This window comes from Schistocerca cancellata, chromosome 1 (genome assembly GCF_023864275.1).
Source record: "Schistocerca cancellata isolate TAMUIC-IGC-003103 chromosome 1, iqSchCanc2.1, whole genome shotgun sequence".
NCBI classification, from domain to species: Eukaryota; Metazoa; Arthropoda; class Insecta; order Orthoptera; family Acrididae; genus Schistocerca; species Schistocerca cancellata.
The window spans coordinates 1,138,991,427-1,139,011,645 of NC_064626.1; the positions used below are offsets into that span (position 1 = coordinate 1,138,991,427).

Consider the following 20,219-nt stretch of genomic DNA (forward strand, 5'->3'; position numbering starts at 1 on the left):
GTCACCCATCCAAGTGCCGGCCACGCGCGACAGCGCCTTAAACTTCGGTGATCTGTCGAGAACCGGTGTATCCACTGCGGCAAGGCTGTTGCCTTCATATGGAAATAAGGTAATATATATTTTTTTAATTATATCGTTTATTCTTCCGTATGGTCCTTTTTTTTGTTTAAAAACTACCGAACCCGACAATGCAATTTAGGCGATACTCTAATTAACATTTGGACGGACAAGCCTGTATACTTTTGTAACGTATTACATAGTATATATGTATGAAAATGAAAGTTCTTACCAAAACCCTCGAAAAGATCTTGACGATTATAGTGGATGAAGACAGTATTATCAATACGATACCAATCTGCAAATAAGTTCAACGAGGTGGCAAGCACCATTCCTCCGAAACTGTTACCCTTGCGTTGGAAGACGTATTCAAACCTCTAAATTTAAATAACTAAGAAATAAAAATCAATCAAAAATTGAATATACATCTTAAATTCCTCCCAACCCCCCCCCCTCACCTCAGCCCATGTTGTCATCCACCCCCTATTTCCTTATATCTCCTCCTCCACCCTCTCTCCGTCCGTCTCCTCTATCCCCACCCCCACCCCCTTCCCCCTCTATATCCATTTCCGTCTGAATGTCCAGTAGAGCATTGTGTAAAAATTTGAAGCGAACTCGTCAAGATCTTTCCGAGGGTTTTGGTAAGAACGTTCTCCTTCATACATATATACTATGTAATACGTTACAAAAGTGTACAGTCGTGTCCGTCCGAATGTTAATTAGAGTATCGCCTAAAAAGTGGAAGTAAATCGCTCAAGAACTTTCCGAGGGTTTGGTAACTACACTGCCCCTTCATACAGGGCGAAGAAAAATACGCGCCAGACGAAATTTTGTTAGATATATTTTTGTATTGCCAGTATGTGAAGAATCGCGCTGCGAAGTCCGCGTGCGTGAGTTTTTCTTCACACTGTATATTACATACATGTCTATATATTATAAATATACTACAAAAATAAATAGCCTATGTCCGTCCGAAATTTCGTTAGACTGTCGCGTGAAAATTTGTAGTAAATCGGCGAAGAAGTTTTCCAGATTTTCGATAATAACGTTTCCCCCTTTAATACGAATAATTGTCAAAGAGATTTTTTTTGTGATGAAAACATGTGACAGCAGAACTGTCGAACTGAACGCACCTTTTTTTTTACTTTCTTTTTCGTACCTAAAATTCCATTACCACAAACGAAAAAAGACCTACCAAATCAGTCGAGCCGTTCTGGAGCGATGATCTTCGAAAACTGATTTTAATTTCCGACTTTTCTGACGGATTTCTCGAGGGCTTTCTTCCATACGAACCCAGTGCTGACAATAAAGAACGCAACAGAAAAAAATCGATCAGACCGGTCAAGCCGTTCTCAGGCGACGATCTCCCACACGCGTGGCGGCTGATTTTTGTTTGTCCAGGCGTGTCCTGCAGCGCGAGAGGCGGCACCTCACCTGCTGCCGTCACCGTACGAGCGCCGATAAGGCCTCGTTTCCGTGTGCGGTCGGCGGTCGGGCGCTGAGGTGACACGAGCAGTGAGCGGTGAGCAGCGGGCAGAGCTGCTGATACAGCAGCAGAGCAGGCCAGAGCTGACGGCGGCCGGGCCCGGCCCTGCACACGCTGTCTGCCGGCTGTGGAGGCAGCGAGCGAGAGGCGAGCGGCGAGTAGCAGCAGGTGAGTGGCAGCAGAAGCAGCAGCAGCCCGTGGCTCACACAGGCTGCGCGCCGCCGCGCTCACGCGTGCCTAGTCGCAGGGCAGCCAGGGTGAGAGTTTCACTCTGCAGCGGAGTGTGCGCCGATATGAAACTTCCTGGCAGAGTAAAACTGTGTGCCGGACCGAGACTCGAACTCGGGACCTTTGCCTTTCGCAGCAAGTGCTCTACCATCTGAGCTACCCAAGCACGACTCACGCCCTGTCCTCACAGCCTTACTTCCGCCAGTACCTCGTCTCCTACCTTCCAAACTTTACAGAAGCTCTCCTGCGAACCTTGCAGAACTAGCACTCCTGAAAGAAAGGATACTGCGGAGACATGGCCTAGCCACAGCGTGGCAATATCCTTTCTTTCAGGAGTGCTAGTTCTGCAGGTTCGCAGGAGAGCTTCTGTAAAGTTTGGCAAGTAGGAGACGAGGTACTGGCGGAAGTAAGGCTGTGAGGACGGGGCGTGAGTCGTGCTTGGGTAGCTCAGATGGTAGAGCACTTTCCCGTGAAAGGCAAAGGTCCCGAGTTCGAGTCTCGGTCCGGCACACAGTTGTAATCTACCAGGAAGTTTCATATCAGTGCACACTCCGCTGCAGAGTGAAACTCTCATTCTGGAAAATCCCCCCAGGCTGTGGCTAAGCCATGTCTCCACAAGGTCATTTCTTTCAGAAGTGCTAGTCCCGCAAGGTTCGCAGGAGAGCTTCTGTATCGTTTGGAAAATAGGAGACGAGGTACTGGCGGAAGTAAAGCTGTGAGGACGGGGCGTGAGTCGTGCTTGGGTAGCTCAGATGGTAGAGCACTTATCCGCGAAAGGCAAAGATCCCGAGTTCGAGTCTCGGTCCGGCACACAGTTTTAATCTGCCAGGAAGTTTCATGTTCACGACTGTCGTCCGATTCTTCGCTAACAGTGTTGCAGTGAACGCAGCGTATAAGAGGGTAGTGACGCGTCTCAGTACACATAATTTGCTACCAGCCTCGTAGTTCGGAGCCGGGAAAAGAGTGTGCTTTTCTGTGTCGAGCACTAGTCGTCGTAAGCAATAGCGTGAGGACATTAGCTACTTTCTCTATTATTATTACTACCTTAGCGCCGTCTGCTTCGCTCGCGTAGACTGTACGGTCTGCACAGATTCTTTTAATCTAATTTAATATTGTTCACCTTCTAAAATTTTCACGCTAATTAAGGCCACAGAAGCACGGTCTTTTCCGAATGTATTTCTAACCAAAAAGCAATTCTGGTAGCCGGAGTCCAAGACTTTTGTTAATCGTGTTTTTTGCGTTCGTGTTGCGATATTTCCATACAGATTTTCATCCTCTAACGCACATTTCTTTATATACAGCTGAAAACTGAAATACCAATTTACAAAGATTTAACTTTAAAATTTTTTTTACTATAATGAAACATTTTCTTAAAAAGTTTTAATCCCCTATTTCACTCCTTTTAAAAAAATGGTTCAAATGGCTCTGAGCACTATGGGACTTAACTTCTGAGGTCATCAGTCCCCCAGAACTTAGAAATACTTAAACCTAACTAACCTGAGGACATCACACACATCCATGCCCGAGGCAGGATTCGAACCTGCGACCGTAGCAGCCGCGTGGTTGCGGACTGAAGCGCCTAGAACCGCTCGGCCACAGAGGCCGGCAATAATAGGCAACATACAGTATTAAAATACTACAAGATGTTAATACATTTTAAGTTACAGAAATACAAATGTAAATGAGGAGGCCCTTATTGGTCACAATTATTTCGTACGTATTTGTTATTTATTTGAAAATATTTACTATTGGCCCGCATCTCGTGGTCGTGCGGTAGCGTTCTCGCTTCCCACGCCCGGGTTCCCGGGTTCGATTCCCGGCGGGGTCAGGGATTTTCTCTGCCTCGTGACGGCTGGGTGTTCTGTGCTGTCCTTAGGTTAGTTAGGTTTAAGTAGTTCTAAGTTCTAGGGGACTGATGACCATAGATGTTAAGTCCCATAGTGCTCAGAGCCATTTGAACCATTTACTATTGATCGCAATACGAAGCAAATACACACAAAGATGCAAAATACATACTGTACGTGATACAAAACTTTACTGAAGCATGTGCTCAAAATGCTTCTCCTCTGCTGCAATGCACATTTGTAGTCGCCGTTCGAATGATTTGTGAACGGCTGCGAGGGTGTCACGTGAGATATCAGCGCACGCTTCGATGATACGTTGCTTCATAACGTCTGGCGTAGTTGGTATTTGAGCATACACTTTATGTTTGATTGCTCCCCACAGAAAAAAAATCAAGAGGGGTCAAATCAGGAGACCGGGCTGGCCACTTCACTTCAGCACGTCGTCCTATTCAACAATCCGGGAACTTTTCATTTGACAGCTCTGTAGTCACACGGGAAGAGTGAGCAGGACAGCCGTCACGTTGGAACCACGTGCACTGACGCGTAGTTAGTGGTACCTCTTCGAGCAAAACGGGCAGAACGTTTCGCAGGAACTGTGCACAGTTATTGCCATTTAGTATAGCCGGAATGTCGGACGGCCCCACAATGACCTTTCCGACGATGCGGCACCACTGATGCTGTACCTGTCGAAGCCAATGAGGGTTCTCTATTTACCAGCAATGCATATTATGCAACTTCACATTACCGTGGTTGGTGAAAGTCGCTTCATCAGTAAACGGCACCCGTTGAAAACACGTTGGATCATCTTGTAAACCGGCAAAATTCCTGGCGCCGTTCGAAATCGATACCGGAGAGTGCTTGACGTAATGAGAGGTGAAACGGGTGAAATCTATGCCGGTGCGTAAAACACTTCTCTGACTTACACCACATTTCGAGGCGATACGTCTCGACGAAACAGTAGGGTCGTTATGCGCCAACGCTAGAGCTCCCTCTTCCTGCACCTCGCCGGTTGCAGTTTTCTGCCTTGACCTCTGCATGGCGTTCCATGATCCCGATTCAAGTAGTTTCTTGCAAATACGTGCAAGAAGCTGGCGCGTAGGACGCCCACGATCAGGATACAACTCTCCATATCGCTTTATTGCTGTAAAAGCATTTCTTCTGCTCTCGCCATACACTAGAAGCATATCTAACTTTTCCTCGTTCGTGTACACGTCTGCTCCAAGAAAATGTGACAGAAATGCGATGTCTCATAATCCCAGCAACACATTTATACCCTTTTCTCCAGCTACCTCGTGCGTCGCCTTCCGGCGTTATCGAGAAGCAGGATAACAACGTCTTCTCTGTTAAGTTCCTCAGTGGTCAACAGGAAAGGTCGCATCGGACAACGCCACTTCGAAGGACGAACACGATACGAGAACACATCTGTGTCTCAAAAACTATTCGCCTAAATATTATGATATACACATATTTGAAACTGTCTTTGTAAACCCATGCCCGCATCTCGTGGTCGTGCGGTAGCGTTCTCGCTTCCCACGCCCGGGTTCCCGGGTTCGATTCCCGGCGGGGTCAGGGATTTTCTCTGCCTCGTGATGGCTGGGTGTTGTGTGCTGTCCTTAGGTTAGTTAGGTTTAAGTAGTTCTACGTTCTAGGGAACTTATGACCACAGCAGTTGAGTCCCATAGTGCTCAGAGCCATTTTTTTAAACCCATCATGTTACGCTAAAATTTGTCATAGGCTTCCATTTTAAAAAACCAAAGATGGCCTCATAGCCCTGTAATAAAAAATAGCACAACATGAAATGTGATGTATTCAAGTAGCCCCTATCCCTGCAATTCGCTGTCCAAACGGCATTTTTGTATCTATTACTGTTGGGGAGATACAAGGGGTGTTATGACTTAGCTGCCTCAACATATATATATATATATATATATATATATATATATATATATATATATATATATATTCATTCTAACAGAGAAGATAAATACCAGTTTCCATAGGTTCAGCTTCGAAAATGACCACGTAATGAAATATTTTCATAAAACAAAATTGTTAAGACTTTCGTGATCACTTGTTGACAAACTGCCTGTTGGCTTCTGTCTCGGGTTCTTCGGCGGACGTGTGTTTGATGATTTTTCTGACGTTTCGCCAGCACGAGTGGCTGACATTGTCAAAGCTTCACCATCCATTGCTTTTATGCCCTATCTCACTTCTCATGTGCTGAATTGCCAAAAACACTGAAATGCATTTTTTATTTTGTAACCGATAAGTCAAATACTAACTTTCAAATATGTAGCTTCAAAAATACTTTACTAATTTTTAAACAATGATGTATTAAAAAAAAACTTTCATCCACTATTTCGACACCCTATGCGTTAGATTTCCAAACTGAAACGCGTACATCTCCCTGACCGAGAAACCAAAAACCAATTTTCGTAAGTCTAGCTCCAAAAGTGCAAAAACAGTGACATTTTTCAAAAACCTTTCACCCCTGTTTCACCCTATTAGGGGTGGAATTTCTAAAACGACATGTACCGTATAAGATCCACACCCTGACCAAACTTCAAGCTTCTATCCTTAGCGGTTTGGGCTGGGCGATGAAGAGTCAGTAAGTCAGGACATTCCCTGTTATATACATATATAGATTATTATTATTATTATTATTATTATTATCCTTAATTACCGTGAGGGAGATCCCTAAAACACAATCAATTTTCATGTCATATTTCTCGTCTCTTTCTGTTGTCTTCCCATGTATTCGCTGTGTTCCTTCTTCTTCCTCTCTTCCGTCTACTTCTTCCCTCTTTTCTTCTCTTTGCGCGTTTCCAAAAATTTCTGTTTTCTGATTTTTGTTCTCTGTATTTTTTCCTGTCTGTCATGCCTCCTTTGTGGATGTGCGGTTTCTCGAGGTCTTCCACAGTTACCTTTACCCAGTTGGCTTTCATTATATTTGTCGTCACGCCTTTAAAATTCTACGCGGTCAGTCTGTTATCGCTCATCCTATGTACACACATCAAAAAAAGTTTTTCATCACCTCGGTTCCGAGAGTTCCGGAACCTGTACAGAAAAATGGAATAGAGATCAGCATAAACATCATTTCCGCCCTTTTTATTGCTCATGAAAACTACACATTGTATGTTGACCACCATACAGCGAGACCTTCAGAAGTGGCGGTCCGGATTGCTGTACACAGCGGTACCTCTAATACCAAGTAGCGGGTCCTCTTCCATTGATGCATGCCTGTATCCGTCGTGGCATACTATCCACAAGTTCATCAAGGCATTGTTGGTCCAGATTGTCCCACTCCTCAACGGCGATTAGGCGTAGATCCCTCAGAGTGATTGGTGGGTCACACTGCCCATAAACAGCCCTTTTCAATGTATCCCAGGCATGTTCGATAGGGTTCGTGTCTGGAGAACATGCTGGCCACTCTAGTCGAGCAATGTCGTTATCCTGAAGGAAGTCCTTCACAAGATGTGCACGATGGGGGTGCGAATTGTCGCCCATGAAGACGAATGCCTCTCCAATATGCTGCCGATGCGGTGGCACTATCGGTCGGAGGATGGCATTCACGTACCGTACAGCCGTTACGGCGTCTTCCATGACCACCAGCGGCGTACGTCGGCCCCACATAATGCCACCCTAAAATAGCAGGGAACCTCCACCTTGCTGCACTCGCTGGACAGTGTGTCTAAGGCGTTCAGCCTGACCGAGTTACCTCCAAACATGTTTCCGACGATTGTGCGATTGGAGGCATATGGCGTTGCTGTCAGGGTTCCTCCGAGCCATAAACCGTAGGTAGCGCCATCCACTGCAGTAGGAACACTTGGCCGGCCTGAGCGAGGCATGTCATCGACAGTTTCTGTCTCTCTGTATCTCCTCCATGTCCGAACAACATCGCTTTGGTTCACTCCGTGACGCCTGGACACTGCCCTTGCTGAGTGCCCTTCCTGGCACAAAGTAACAATGCGGTCGCGATCGAACCGCGGTATTGACAGTCTAGGCATGGTTGAACTACAAACACGAGCCGTGTACCTCCTTCCCGGTGGAATGACTGGAACTGATCGGCTGTCGGACCCCATCCGTCCAATAAGCGCTGCTCATGTATGGTTGTTAACTTCTTTGGCGGGTTTAGTGACATCTCTGAACAGTCAAAGAGACTCAGTCTGTGATACAGTATCCACAGTCAACGTCTGTCTTCAGGAAATCTAGGAACCGCGGTGATGCAACACTTTTTTTAATGTGTGTATGTGCCCCTAAAACCTTGCCGCTCTATACCTGATTTTGTTATCAATCTTCTGTCTGTTCGTGCAGTTTTTTTTCGGTCCCTCTGTCCAGATCCCCTCTCACTGAAGCCGCCCGTTCATGCCGCTCAGTGTATTCCTCTCTTGTTTTTCCATCTCTTTGATTTTTGTTTTTTCCTTGATTATTATCGTCTCTGAAGTACACAAGGCCTCTAGTAAGACAACTGTACTGTAGTGTCTTAATTTGACGTTGATTTGTTCTAAGTCCCTACGCCTTTTGCAGTTTCGTGATCCTTCCTTCATTGAATGTCGAGTTCAACCATGTTTTGTGTATAGTCTCTGCCAGGTATTCGAAACTCTTTAGCTGTGTTATCTTCCCGTACTTCCCCACCACTTGGTGTCTGTCCGTAGATTTTGTGTCCATGCAACACTTTTTTTTTTATAGGTGATTTGTAGTCCCGCTTTGCCTGACAGTTAGTGTGGTGTCTCTCGAGCTTTTTTTGGCTGCTCTTCTGTTATTTTTTATAACAGCTGTGTCAGGAGCAAAGACCAGACATTTTATGTCGACGATTCTGTCTTTATGTCCCGCCATCTTTACCGTCCACCCCAGGTAGCTGAGTGGTCAGCGCGACAGAATATCAGTCCTAAGAGCCCGGGTTCGATGTTAGATTCCCGACTGGGTCAGAGATTTTCTCCGCTCAGGGACTGGGTGTTGTGTTGTCCTAATCATCATAATTTCATCCCCATCGACGCGCAAGTCACCGAAGTGGCGTCAAATCGAAAGACTTGCACCCGGCGAACGGTCTACCCGACGGGAGACCCTAGTCACACGACCACCTCATGCCATCTTTACAGCACTGACTCCTTTATGCCACGTTCTGATAACTCTGTCCAGAACTGAGTCAAATAGAGAGGGTGACATTGTGTGCTGCATTTGTTTCCTGGTTTAGCTTTCTCTTCTAGTTCTCCACCTTCATTTCTTTCACCGTGTTGAGAATGTTTCTCTGCCGAAAGAGTAGTAAGCATACTGGAAGTGCACGAATTTCATTGTGGTGTTCCTCGACTTTCTCGTGGTTTTTAGACGCACCAGATCTGTCCACTGCATTATCTTCCGTTTCCTTTAGCAAAGGTATTTTATATGTGAACCGTACAATACTTATCTATAAGTTGAAACATTATTGGATCAATTATGGCCCACGTCGTATATGGAAAGTAGGAAACAGAAGGTTGTTTTCCATTGTCGACAAACAGGGAAGAGATTCGAATGTGACTCTGGGTCATCAGAAGTCAGGAATGCTACAGCGCTGCGTTCTGGGTTCATTGTTTTTCTTGATGTATACCAATAACCTATCGCTGAACACATCAGCTGATAGAAAAACTATTCTCGTTGCTGATGATGCAAATGTTAGTGTGAAAGGCGTGAAACATAATATAAATGCTGTAGGTAATAGTGTAGTCAGTAAGATCACAGCGTGGCTTTCAGAAAACAGAACAACCGTCAACTGCATAAAATGCAATGCGTAGAGATTCTGACACGCAGCTCTCGTAAGAGTGAAATTTAACGGTCGCTGGCTAGTCACACGGCCGCTGAATTCGGCCATTTGAAGTTGGTGGGTCCGTTAGAAGTATCGCGTTACAGGTTCCTGTGCCGAAACTGAATGCTGGTGTGGCTTCGGTAAAGGATCGATCGCCACTGTGGCGCTGAAGCGCCGAAATCTGTTTGCTTCGCTGACTTCCGTTCTGCTGCCTCGTGGTTTGTGATATTTTCGGGCTCCTCTCTGTGTCGTCATCGAGGACACTCGTACGTCAGTAACGTGCGGCCACTCTGCTCTGCGGTGTCAGTTGGGCCGTTGTTCCAGTGGCTCGGAATCTCGAGACTCCGCCGCCCCTGTACGTCTGCTCCACCGCTGGATTTCTTGTCGACTGTACTGACTCATCCAGCGAGACGCAGCCACGTTCATGCAGCGAGCACCGACGGAAAAACAACTGCCGCTCTGCTAAGAGTTCCTTAAGCACTGTACGAGTCGCCGTGTTTCATCACCATCAACCTACCAACAACATTGAAGAAACCGGAGTGACAATCGTAAGGTGTTCGAATCTAAGTTGAAAGGTCTGCGTCTAGCGTTCTCCTATTCTTGCAGAGGTTGAAAATTTTTCTCTGCTTTTTTTCCTTGTGGTCTTCAGTCCAGAGACTGGTTTGATGCAGCTCTCAATGCTGCTCTAATCTGTGAAAGCCTCTTCATCTCCGAATAACTAGTGCAACCTACATCTCTCTGAATCCGTTTGCTGTATTCATCTCTTGGTCTCCCTCTACGATTTTTACCCCCTCCCCCCACGCTTCCCTCCAGTACTAAACTGATGATCCCTTGATGTCTCAGACTGCGTCTACCAACCGATCCCTTCTTCTAGTCAGGTTGTGCCACAAATTTCTTTTCCCCCCAATTCTATTCAGTACCTCCTCATTAGTTACGTGATCTACCCATCTAATCTTCAGCATTCTTCTGTAGCACCACATTTCAAAAGCTTCTATCCTCTTCTTGTCTAGATTATTTATCGTCCATGTTTCACTTCCATACATGGCTACACTCCATACAAATATATTCAGAGAAGACTTCCTGACACTTATATCTATTCTCGATGTAAGCAAATTTCTCTTCTTCAGATATACTTTTCTTGTCTAGCCAGTCTACATTTTATATCCTCTCTACTTCGATCATCATTAGTTATTTTGCTCCCCAAATAGCAAAATTCATCTACTACTTTAAGTGTCTCATTTCCTAATCTGATTTCCTCAGCATCACATGATTTAATTTGATTACATTCCATTATGCTCGTTTTGCTTTTGTTAATGTTCCTCTTATATCTTTCTTCCAATACTCTGTCCATTCCTCTCGGGTACTAATAACCACTTCAGCTGTAACTTCCAACGGCTTGCTGAGTCCATGAAACGTCGAGTTGCTGCACTACGCCGAGCAAAAGATGACGCGACACGATACTGGAAGATATACCATGACTTTTGTCACCCCACTGTATTAATTTATTTCCCGAATTTATTAGCGCAATTAAACGCTGCATAAGTCTTCGCCATTTCTCTTCTCGTAAAAATGGAATGTGTATCTACAGTCACATCTACATACACGCTCGGCAAGCCACCGCATGGTGCGTGGCGGAGGAAATCTTGTACCACTACTAATCATTTCGTTTCCTGTTGCATTCGCAAATAAGGCGAAGGAAAAACGACTGTCTATATGCCTCCGTACGGGCCCTAATTTCTAATATCTCATCTTCGTGGTCCTTGCGCGAAATGTACGTTGGCAGTATTAGAATCGTTCTGCAGTCAGCTTCGAACACAGGTTACCTAAATTTTCTAAACAGTGTTTCTCGAAAACATTGTTTTCTTCCCTTAAGGGATTCCAATTTGAGTTCACGAACATCTCCGTAATTGAAAGTTTCTTTCCTAAAAAAATTACCCAAAATATATATTACAAAACCAGTAAGCCGTTGATAACTAAGGGAATTAAAATCTAATGTAAGAGGAAGGGGGAAATTTACTTAAAGGCCAGAGTAAGTCATAATCCAACATTACTTGCATACTACAAAAAAATCCTGTAGTATTCTAAGGAAATTCATTAAAATGTCCAGAAGTATACATGTCTGGAAAGATATAAATAATGCAGGCAATAAGATTGAAACTATATGGGACATTGTCTAACGGGAGGCAGGAGAGCCAGTCATTGTGCAAGACTCCATAACAATTAAACTAAATGACAATGTTGCGACTGATAATCCACGAGTTGCAAGTCCTTTTAACGACCACTTTTAAACTTAGTGGCAAATATAGGATTAAGTGGTTCAGAAGAAGAAGCAAGAGAGTATATTAAAAATGTCATTCCACAACATTTTAAGCAACTAGAAAGTAGCACCAACATCCTTCACTGAATTAACACAGTTATAAAAATTCTAAAAAAGAAAAGTGCATTTGGTTTTCATGGAATTAAGTTATTCCAACTTAATAAGCAATGTCCTTAATCTAACCGGAATTTTTCCAGATGATTAAAATATGCAATTTTTAAACTCCTTTACAAGATAGGTGATATGAAAGATTTAAACAATTATCGTACAATTTCCTTACCTTTTTCAAAATATTCGAAAAAGTAATGTACTCAAGAGCTGTCTCACATTTAAGTAGGAACAATGTACTTGGCACATCACAGATTGGATTCCAAAACGTTTGTGCTACTGGGAATACTATTTATACATTCACTCATCAAATACTACAAGCTTGAATAAGAATATATCGGCAGTTGGTACTTGTTGTGGTCTCTCCAAGGACTTTGACCATGGATATCATGACAAGATACTGAAGTTTTATGGGTCTGGTGGCTTTAAACACAGCTGGTTTGTATCATACTTGACAAACAGAATGTAAAACATTGTGCTGAATGATTCAGATAATCTCGGAAAAAGCAGAAGATTTTAGGGACTGAGGTAAAAATCATAAAAGGAGCCCCACAGGGTTCAATTTTGGGTCCACTCCCGCTTTACACACACGAATGACCTTTCACTCAACACTCAACAAGCGAAAGTAGTACTTTTTGCGGATGTTAATAGTGCAATAATAAATCCCATTAGAGAAAAAGCAACATAAGAGTTATTAAATGATAGTTTCCAAAGAAATATTATGTGGTTCTCTGAAAATGGACTCTCCTTAAGTTTTGAAAGAAGAAACTACATTCTGTACAAGAAATTGTCATTCCGATAACTGATGTTGCCCTTGAGCAGGAGTTAGTAAGCAGGTTTGAACGATTTAAAATCTTAGGTGAATGTACTGAAGGAAACTTGAACTGGAACAAGCATATTACTGAGCTTCTCAAACAGTTAAGTTCAGCTACTTTTGCTCTTCATATAATTGGTAATCTTGGAAACAGACTATCAACCTCCTGGCAGATGTGACACAATTCCACTCAATAATGTCGTGCAGAATAATTTTCTGGGTAACTCATCATTCAGAAAGCAAATATTGATTGCAGAAAAGAGAGTGGTAAGAATAATATATGTTGCTCAACCAGAAACAAAATGTAAGCACCTCTTCAAGGAGCTAGACATTTTAGCTGCGTCGTCACAATATATATTTTTGCTAATGAAGTTCGTCATAAATAATACATCACAATTTGAGATGGAAAGTATGTACATACCTATAACTCTAGAGGGAAAAATGACCTTCATTGCCCATTGTTAAAGCTGTCAATGGCTCAGAGAAGAGTTCAATATGCAGCAATAAAAATTTTTTACCATTTGCCCAATAACATAAAATGTCTGACATATAGCGAAGCAAGTATTAAATGTAATTTAAAATCATTTCTCTTTGACAGCTCCCTCTTTTCGAATGAAGAATTTCCACTTAAAATATAGTATTCAGAAAAAGAAACCTTGTTTTTAGGTGTAGGTGCCTGACTAAGAATAAAAAGACAATGTAATCATTAATTAGTGGCATGTGTAGGAAAATACGATAATGTGTTCATTAATTTAATTCTAACCACGTATACATATCCGGTAAACTGAATCATTCTACATCATTTCGATAAAAGAATCGCTCAAATAACCTATGGAACATGTAACTAACTAAATCACAAACAATACAGTTACGACTAACAAATACTATGTGTGTTGTTTGTCGTTGTTGTAGTTTTCGGTCCGAAGATTAGTTTGATGCAGCTCTCCACGATCCTCTATCCTGTGCAAGCCTCTTCATCTCCGAGTAACTAGTGCAACCCACACACTTCTGAATCTACATCTACATCTGCATCTACATGGATACTCTGCATATCACATTTAAGTGCCTGGCAGAGGGTTCATCGAACCAGCTTCACAGTTCTCTATTATTCCAATCTCGTATAGTGTGCGGAAAGAATGAACACCTATATCTTTCCGTAAGAGCTCTGATTTCCCTTATTTTATCCTGGTGATCTTTCCTCCCTATGTAGATCGGTGTCAACAAAATATTTTCGCATTCAGAGGAGAAAGCTGGTGAATGGAATTTCGTCGCAACGAAAAACGCCTTTCTTTTAATGATTTGCAGCCCAAATCCTGTATCATTTCCCTGACACTCTCTCCCATATTTCGCGATAATACAAAACGTGCTGCCTTTCTTTGAACGTTTTCGATGTACTCCGTCAGTCCTATCTGGTAAGGATCCCACACCGCGCAGCAGTATTCTAAAAGAGGACGGACAAGCGTAATGTAGGCAGTCTCCTTAGTAGGTCTGTTACATTTTCTAAGTGTCCTGCCAATAAAACCCAGCCGTTGGTTAGCCTTCTCCACAACGTTTTCTGTGTGTTCCTTCCAATTTAAGTTGTTCGTAATTGTAATATTTATGTATTTGGTTGAATTTACGGCTTTTAGATTAGATTGATTTATCGTGTAACCTACGTTTAACGAGTTCCTTTTAGCACTAATGTGGATGACCTCACACTTTTCGTTATTTAGGGTCAACTGCCACTTTTCGCACCATTCCGATATTTTTTCTAAATCGTTTTGCAGTTTGCTTTGATCTTCTGATGACTTTATTAGTCGATAAACGACAGCGTCCTCTGCAAACACCGAAGACGGCTGCTTACTGTATTCACCTCTTGGTTTCCTTCAACGACTTTTACCCCTCACAATTACCTCGTAGGTTGATAATCTCTTCATGTCTCAGAATTTGTATTATCGTCCGATCCCTTCTTTTGGTCAAGTTGTAGCACAAATTTCTTGTCTCCCCAATTCTATTCAGTACCTCGTCATTACTTACGTTATCTACCCAATTAATCTTTAACATTCTTCGTTGACACCCCATTTCAAAAGCTTGTATTCTCTTCTTGTCTAAACTGTTTGTCGTCCATGTTTCACTTCGATACATAACTACACTACAGACAAATACTTTCAGAAAATACTTCCTAACACTTAAATGTATATTCGATATTAACTAATTTTCATTCTTCAGAAATGCTTTTCTCGCCATTACCAGTCAGCATATTATATCCTCTGTTATTCGGCCGTAATCAGTTATTTTGCTGCCCAAATAGCAAAACCCATCCACTACTCCCCTAATCAAATTCCTTCAGCATCACCTGATTAATTCGACTACATTCCATTACCCTCGTTTTATTTTGTTGATGTTCATCTTATATCCTCCTTTCAAAACATTATCCATTCCTGTTGGGTAGTAATAACCACTTCGGCTGTATTTAGTTCATTATTAGTGGATCACTAAAGGTTTCGTGGCATTAAAAACCACGTCTTCAGGTGAAAATATGATTAAAACATTAGGGCGGAAAAGTCGGAATCTTTTTACCTAACAGTTTTTGTCCGTCAAAACAAAACACCGCTAGAAGACGGTATGTCAGATTAAAAACTTCCAGATTCCAATATAGTGGGTAGGTCCAAAACAACTCCTACCATAGTGATCTCTTCTCTGATACGTACGGAACCGCGTGCAGGGGAAATAAAGTACACTACTGGCCATTAAAATTGCTACATCAAGAAGAAATGCAGATGGTAAACGGTTATTCATTGGACAAATATGTTGTACTAGAACTGACATGTGATTACATTTTCACGCAATTTGGGTGTATAGATCCTGAGAACTCAGTACCCAGAACAACCACCTCTGGCCGTAATAACGGCTTTGATACGCCTCGGCATTGAGTCAAACAGAGCTCGGATGGCGTGTACAGGTACAGCTGCCCATGCAGCTTCAACACGATACCACAGTTCATCAAGAGTAGTGACTGGCGTATTGTGACGAGCCACTTGCTCGGCCACCATTGACCAGACCTTTTCAATTGGTGAGAGATCTGGAGAATGTGCTGGCCAGGGCATCACTCGAACATTTTCTGTGTCCAGAAAGGTTCGTACAGGACCTGAAACATGCGGTCGTGCATTATCCTGCTGAAATGTAGGGTTTCACAGGGATCGAATGAAGGATAGAGCCACGGGTCGTAACACATCTGAAATGTAACGTCCACTGTTCAAAGTGCCGTCAATACGAACAAGAGGTGACCGAGACGAGTAACCGATGGCACCCCATACCATCACGCCGGGTGATACGCCAGTATGGCGATGACGAATACACGCTTCCAATGTGCGATCATCGCGATGTCGCCATACACGGATGAGACCATCATGATGCTGTAAACAGAACCTGGATTCATCCGAAAAAATATGTTTTGCCATTCAAGCACCCAGGTTCGTCGTTGAGTACACCATCGCAGGCGCTCCTGTCCGTGATGTAGCATCAAGGTTACCGTAGCCATGGCCTCCGAGCAGATAATCCATGCTTCTGCAAACGTCGTCGAACTGTTCGTGCAGATGGTTGTTGTCTTGCAAACGTCCTGATCTGTTGACTCAGGGATCGAGACGTTGCTGCACGATCCGTTACAGCCATGCGGATAAGATGCCTGTCATCTCGATTGCTAGTGATACGAGGCCGTTGGGATCCAGCACGGCGTTCCGTATTACCCTCCTGAACGCACCGATTCCATATTCTGCTAACAGTCATTCGATCTCGAGCAACGTGAGCAGCAATGTCGCGATACGATAAACCGCAATCGCGATAGGCTACAATCCGACCTTTATCAAAGTCGGAGACGTGATGTTACAAATTTCTCCTCCTTACACGAGGCATCACAACAAAGTTTCACCAGGCAACCCCGGTCAATTGCTGTTTGTGTATGAGAAATCGGTTGGAAACTTTCCTCATGTCAGCACGTTGTAGGTGTCGCCACCGGCGCCAGCCTTGCGTGAATGCTCCGAAAAGCTAATCATTTGCATCTTCTTCCTGTCGGTTTAATTTCGCGTCTGTAGCACGTCATCTTCGAGGTGTAGCAATTTTAATGGCCAGTAGAGTAATTCCTATTCATAAATGTTGACTTGAAATACAACAAATTTTGTATAAAATTATATGAATTCTTTCAGAAAAACGGCTGCGATAATTCTGGCCTGTCCAAAATTCAAAAAATAATACCATTATCGACTACTACTGTTCAGGAGGATGTCCTGTTTACTAGTGTCCATGGCTAAGAATAGCTGTTCCCCGTGAGATGATCTATCACCTCTAGATGTTTGATGCAGAGACTTCGAATCACAGCGTACAGCAGACAGAGACGATACGGGCAAGGTGGGTGTACCCAACAGGTGTCTACCAATGCGAGTAGAGCGCTGGAGGTCGTCTGAGCTGCCTGTTTTACTGTTCCGAATACACAGTAATATTAAGTACATGATGTTTCGAAAATATTCATCGGATTTCACAACAGGGCCTCTTCTACGTGAACCTGAGAGCAAGTTTCAGGTCGCGCATCGAAACTGAGACATCGCCTGGCCGTCGATTCACGTGGTGTCCCTCCGCACCCCCCCCCCCTCCCCCCCCCCCCCCCCCCCGGCCAACTGGCTCGCTGGTTAGCTCATTCGCTGCCCTGTGTCCGCTTGTGTGTGTGTCGAGTCGAGGTGGCGATAAGGAGCAACAGAAAAAGAGCAAGGCTGGTGCTGCTTTCTGTCCCCGTACAGTTTTATCACCGGCAAAAAGGACAAAACGTTTGTCTTCTGACAATGCACGTGGAAGGACATTTAGGTGTATCAGAAACAACTGTAATATTGAAACAGTATCAAATAATGTAGTTCATGAAATAAGTTCGTGGCTTGTGGAAAATAATTTGATGCTAAATCACAGTAAGACTCAGTTTTTACAGTTTCTAACTCACAATTCAACAAGAACCGATATTTTGACCAGACAGAATGGGCATATTATAAGCGAGACGGAACAGTTCAAGTTCCTAGGCGTTCGGATATATAGTAAGCTGTTGTGGAAAGCCCATGTTCAGGATCTTGTTCAGAAACTAAATGCTGCTTTATTTACCATTACAACAGTATCTAAAATAAGTGACAGTTCAACACGAAAAGTAGTCTACTTTGCATATTTTCATACGCTTATGTCGTATGGTATTATTTTTTTGGGTAATTCTTCTGATTCAAAAAGGGTGTTTTTGGCTCAAAAACGGGCTGTTCGAGCTATGTGTGGTGTAAATTCGAGAACCTCTTGTCGACCCCTATTCAATAGACTGGTAATTCTGACATTGCCCTCACACTATATATTTTCTTTAATGTCGTTTGTTGTTAGCAATATTAGCTTATTCCCAAGAGTTAGCAGCTTTCATTCAGTTAATACTAGGCAGAAATCAAATCTGCATGTGGAATGCACTTCCTTGACTCTTTTGCAGAAAGGAGTGCAATATTCTGCTGCATCCATTTTCAATAAGCCACCACAAGAACTCAAAAATCTGAGCAGTAGCCCAAACTCTTTTAAGTCTAAACTGAAGAGTTCCCTCATGGCTCACTCCTTCTATTCTGTCGAGGAGCTCCTGGAAGAGCTGAAAAATTGAGTAAATTCCAGTGTTACATTGTTGATTTTCTTTATTTAAACTTACGAATTGTCGCCTGAATATGTAACTTAAATTTCATTTTATCTGTTTCTACTCATCATCACCATCATCATCATCATCGTTATCATTTAAGACTGATTATGCCTTTCAGCGTTCAGTCTGGAGCATAGCCCCCTTATAAAATTCCTCCATGATCCCCTATTCAGTGCTAACAATGGTGCCTCTTCTGATGTTAAACCTATCTAATACTGTTCGCCATGACTGCTACATCTATAGAGTTCATTCCCAGTTTTTCTTTGATTTCCTCATTGTGGACGCCCTCCTGCCATTGTTCCCATCTACTAATACCTGCAATCATTCTAGCTACTTTCATATCCGTACCCTCAACCTTATGGATGAGGTAAACTGAATCCACCCAGCTTTCGCTCCCGTACAACAAAGTTGGTCGAAAGATTGAACGGTGCACAGATAACTTAGTCTTGGTACTGACTTCCTTCTTGCAGAAGAGAGTAAATCGTAGCTGAGCGCTCACTGCCTTAGCTTTGCTACACCTCGCTTCCAGTTCTTTCACTATGTTGCCGTCCTGTGAGAATATGCATCCTAAGTACTTGAAACCGTCCACCTGTTATAACTTTGTTCCTCCTATTTGGCACTCAATCCGTTTATATCTCTTTCCCACTGACATTACTTTCGTTTTTGAGATGCTAATCTTCATACCATAATCCTTACATTTCTGATCTAGCTCTGAAATATTACTTTGCAAACTTTCAATCGAATCTGCCACCACAATTAAGTCATCTGCATATGCAAGACTGCTTATTTTGTGTTCACATATCTTAATCTCACCCCACCAGTCTATTGTTTTCAACATATGATCCATAAATAATATGAATAACAGTGGAGACAGGTTGCAGCCTTGTTTTACCCCTGAAACTACTCTGAACCATGAACTCAATTTACCGTCAACTCTAACTGCTACCTGACTATCCATGTAAAGACCTTTAATTGCTTGCAAAAGATTGCCTCCTATTCCATAATCTCGAAGAACAGACAATATCTTCCTCTTAGGAACCCGGTCATATACCTTTTCTAGATCTATAAAGCATAGATAGAATTCCCTGTTCCACTCATAACACTTCTCCATTATTTGCTGTAAGCTAAAGATCTGGTCCTGACAACCTCTAAGAGGCCTAAACCCACACTGATTTTCATCCAGTTGGTCCTCAACTAATACTTGCACTTTCCTTTCAACAATACCTTAGAAGAGTTTACCCACAACGCTGAATAAAGAGATACCTCTGTAGTTGTTACAATCTTTTCTGTTTCCATGTTCAAAGATTGGTGTGATTACTGCTTTTGTCCAGTCTGATGGAACCTGTCCCGACTCCCAGGCTATTTCAATTATCCTGTGTACCCATTTAATACCTGACATTCCACTGTATTTGATGAGTTCCGACTTAATTTCATCCACTCCAGCTGCTTTATTGCACTGCAATCTATTCACCATTTTCTCCACTCCCTCAAATGTGATGCTATTTCCATCATCATTCCTATCCCATTCTACCTCGAAATCTGAAACATTACTGATCGTATTTTCATCTACATTGAGCAACTCTTCAAAATATTCCCTCCATCTGCCCAAGGCATCCACAGGATTCACCAGCAGTTTTCCTGACCTGTCCAAAATACTTGTCATTTCCTTCTTACCTCCCTTTCGAAGACTGCTAATTACACTCCAGAATGGTTTTCCAGCAGCTTGACCCATAGTCTCCAACCTCTTTCCAAAGTCTTCCCACGATTTCTTCTTGGATGCTGCAATTATCTGTTTGGCTTCGTTTCTTTCTTCAGCATAACTTTCTCTGTCTACCGGAATTCTAGTGTGTAGCCATTATTGATAGGCCTTCTTTTTCCTTTTACAGGCTGCCTTGACTGTGTCATTCCACCA

The 20,219-nt window shown here is 43.0% G+C and overlaps 1 protein-coding gene across 1 annotated transcript in view; it reads left to right on the plus strand.

Moving 5' to 3' along the window:
• The first annotated feature begins 1,580 nt into the window (after positions 1-1,580).
• LOC126092842 (lysosomal alpha-mannosidase-like) overlaps positions 1,581-20,219 on the plus strand; it is a 324,038-nt gene continuing 305,399 nt past the window's right edge. Inside the window, exon 1 of the mRNA XM_049908575.1 lies at positions 1,581-1,711. The gene's annotated coding sequence lies outside the window, so the exon portion shown is untranslated. The remainder of the gene's footprint in view (positions 1,712-20,219) is intronic.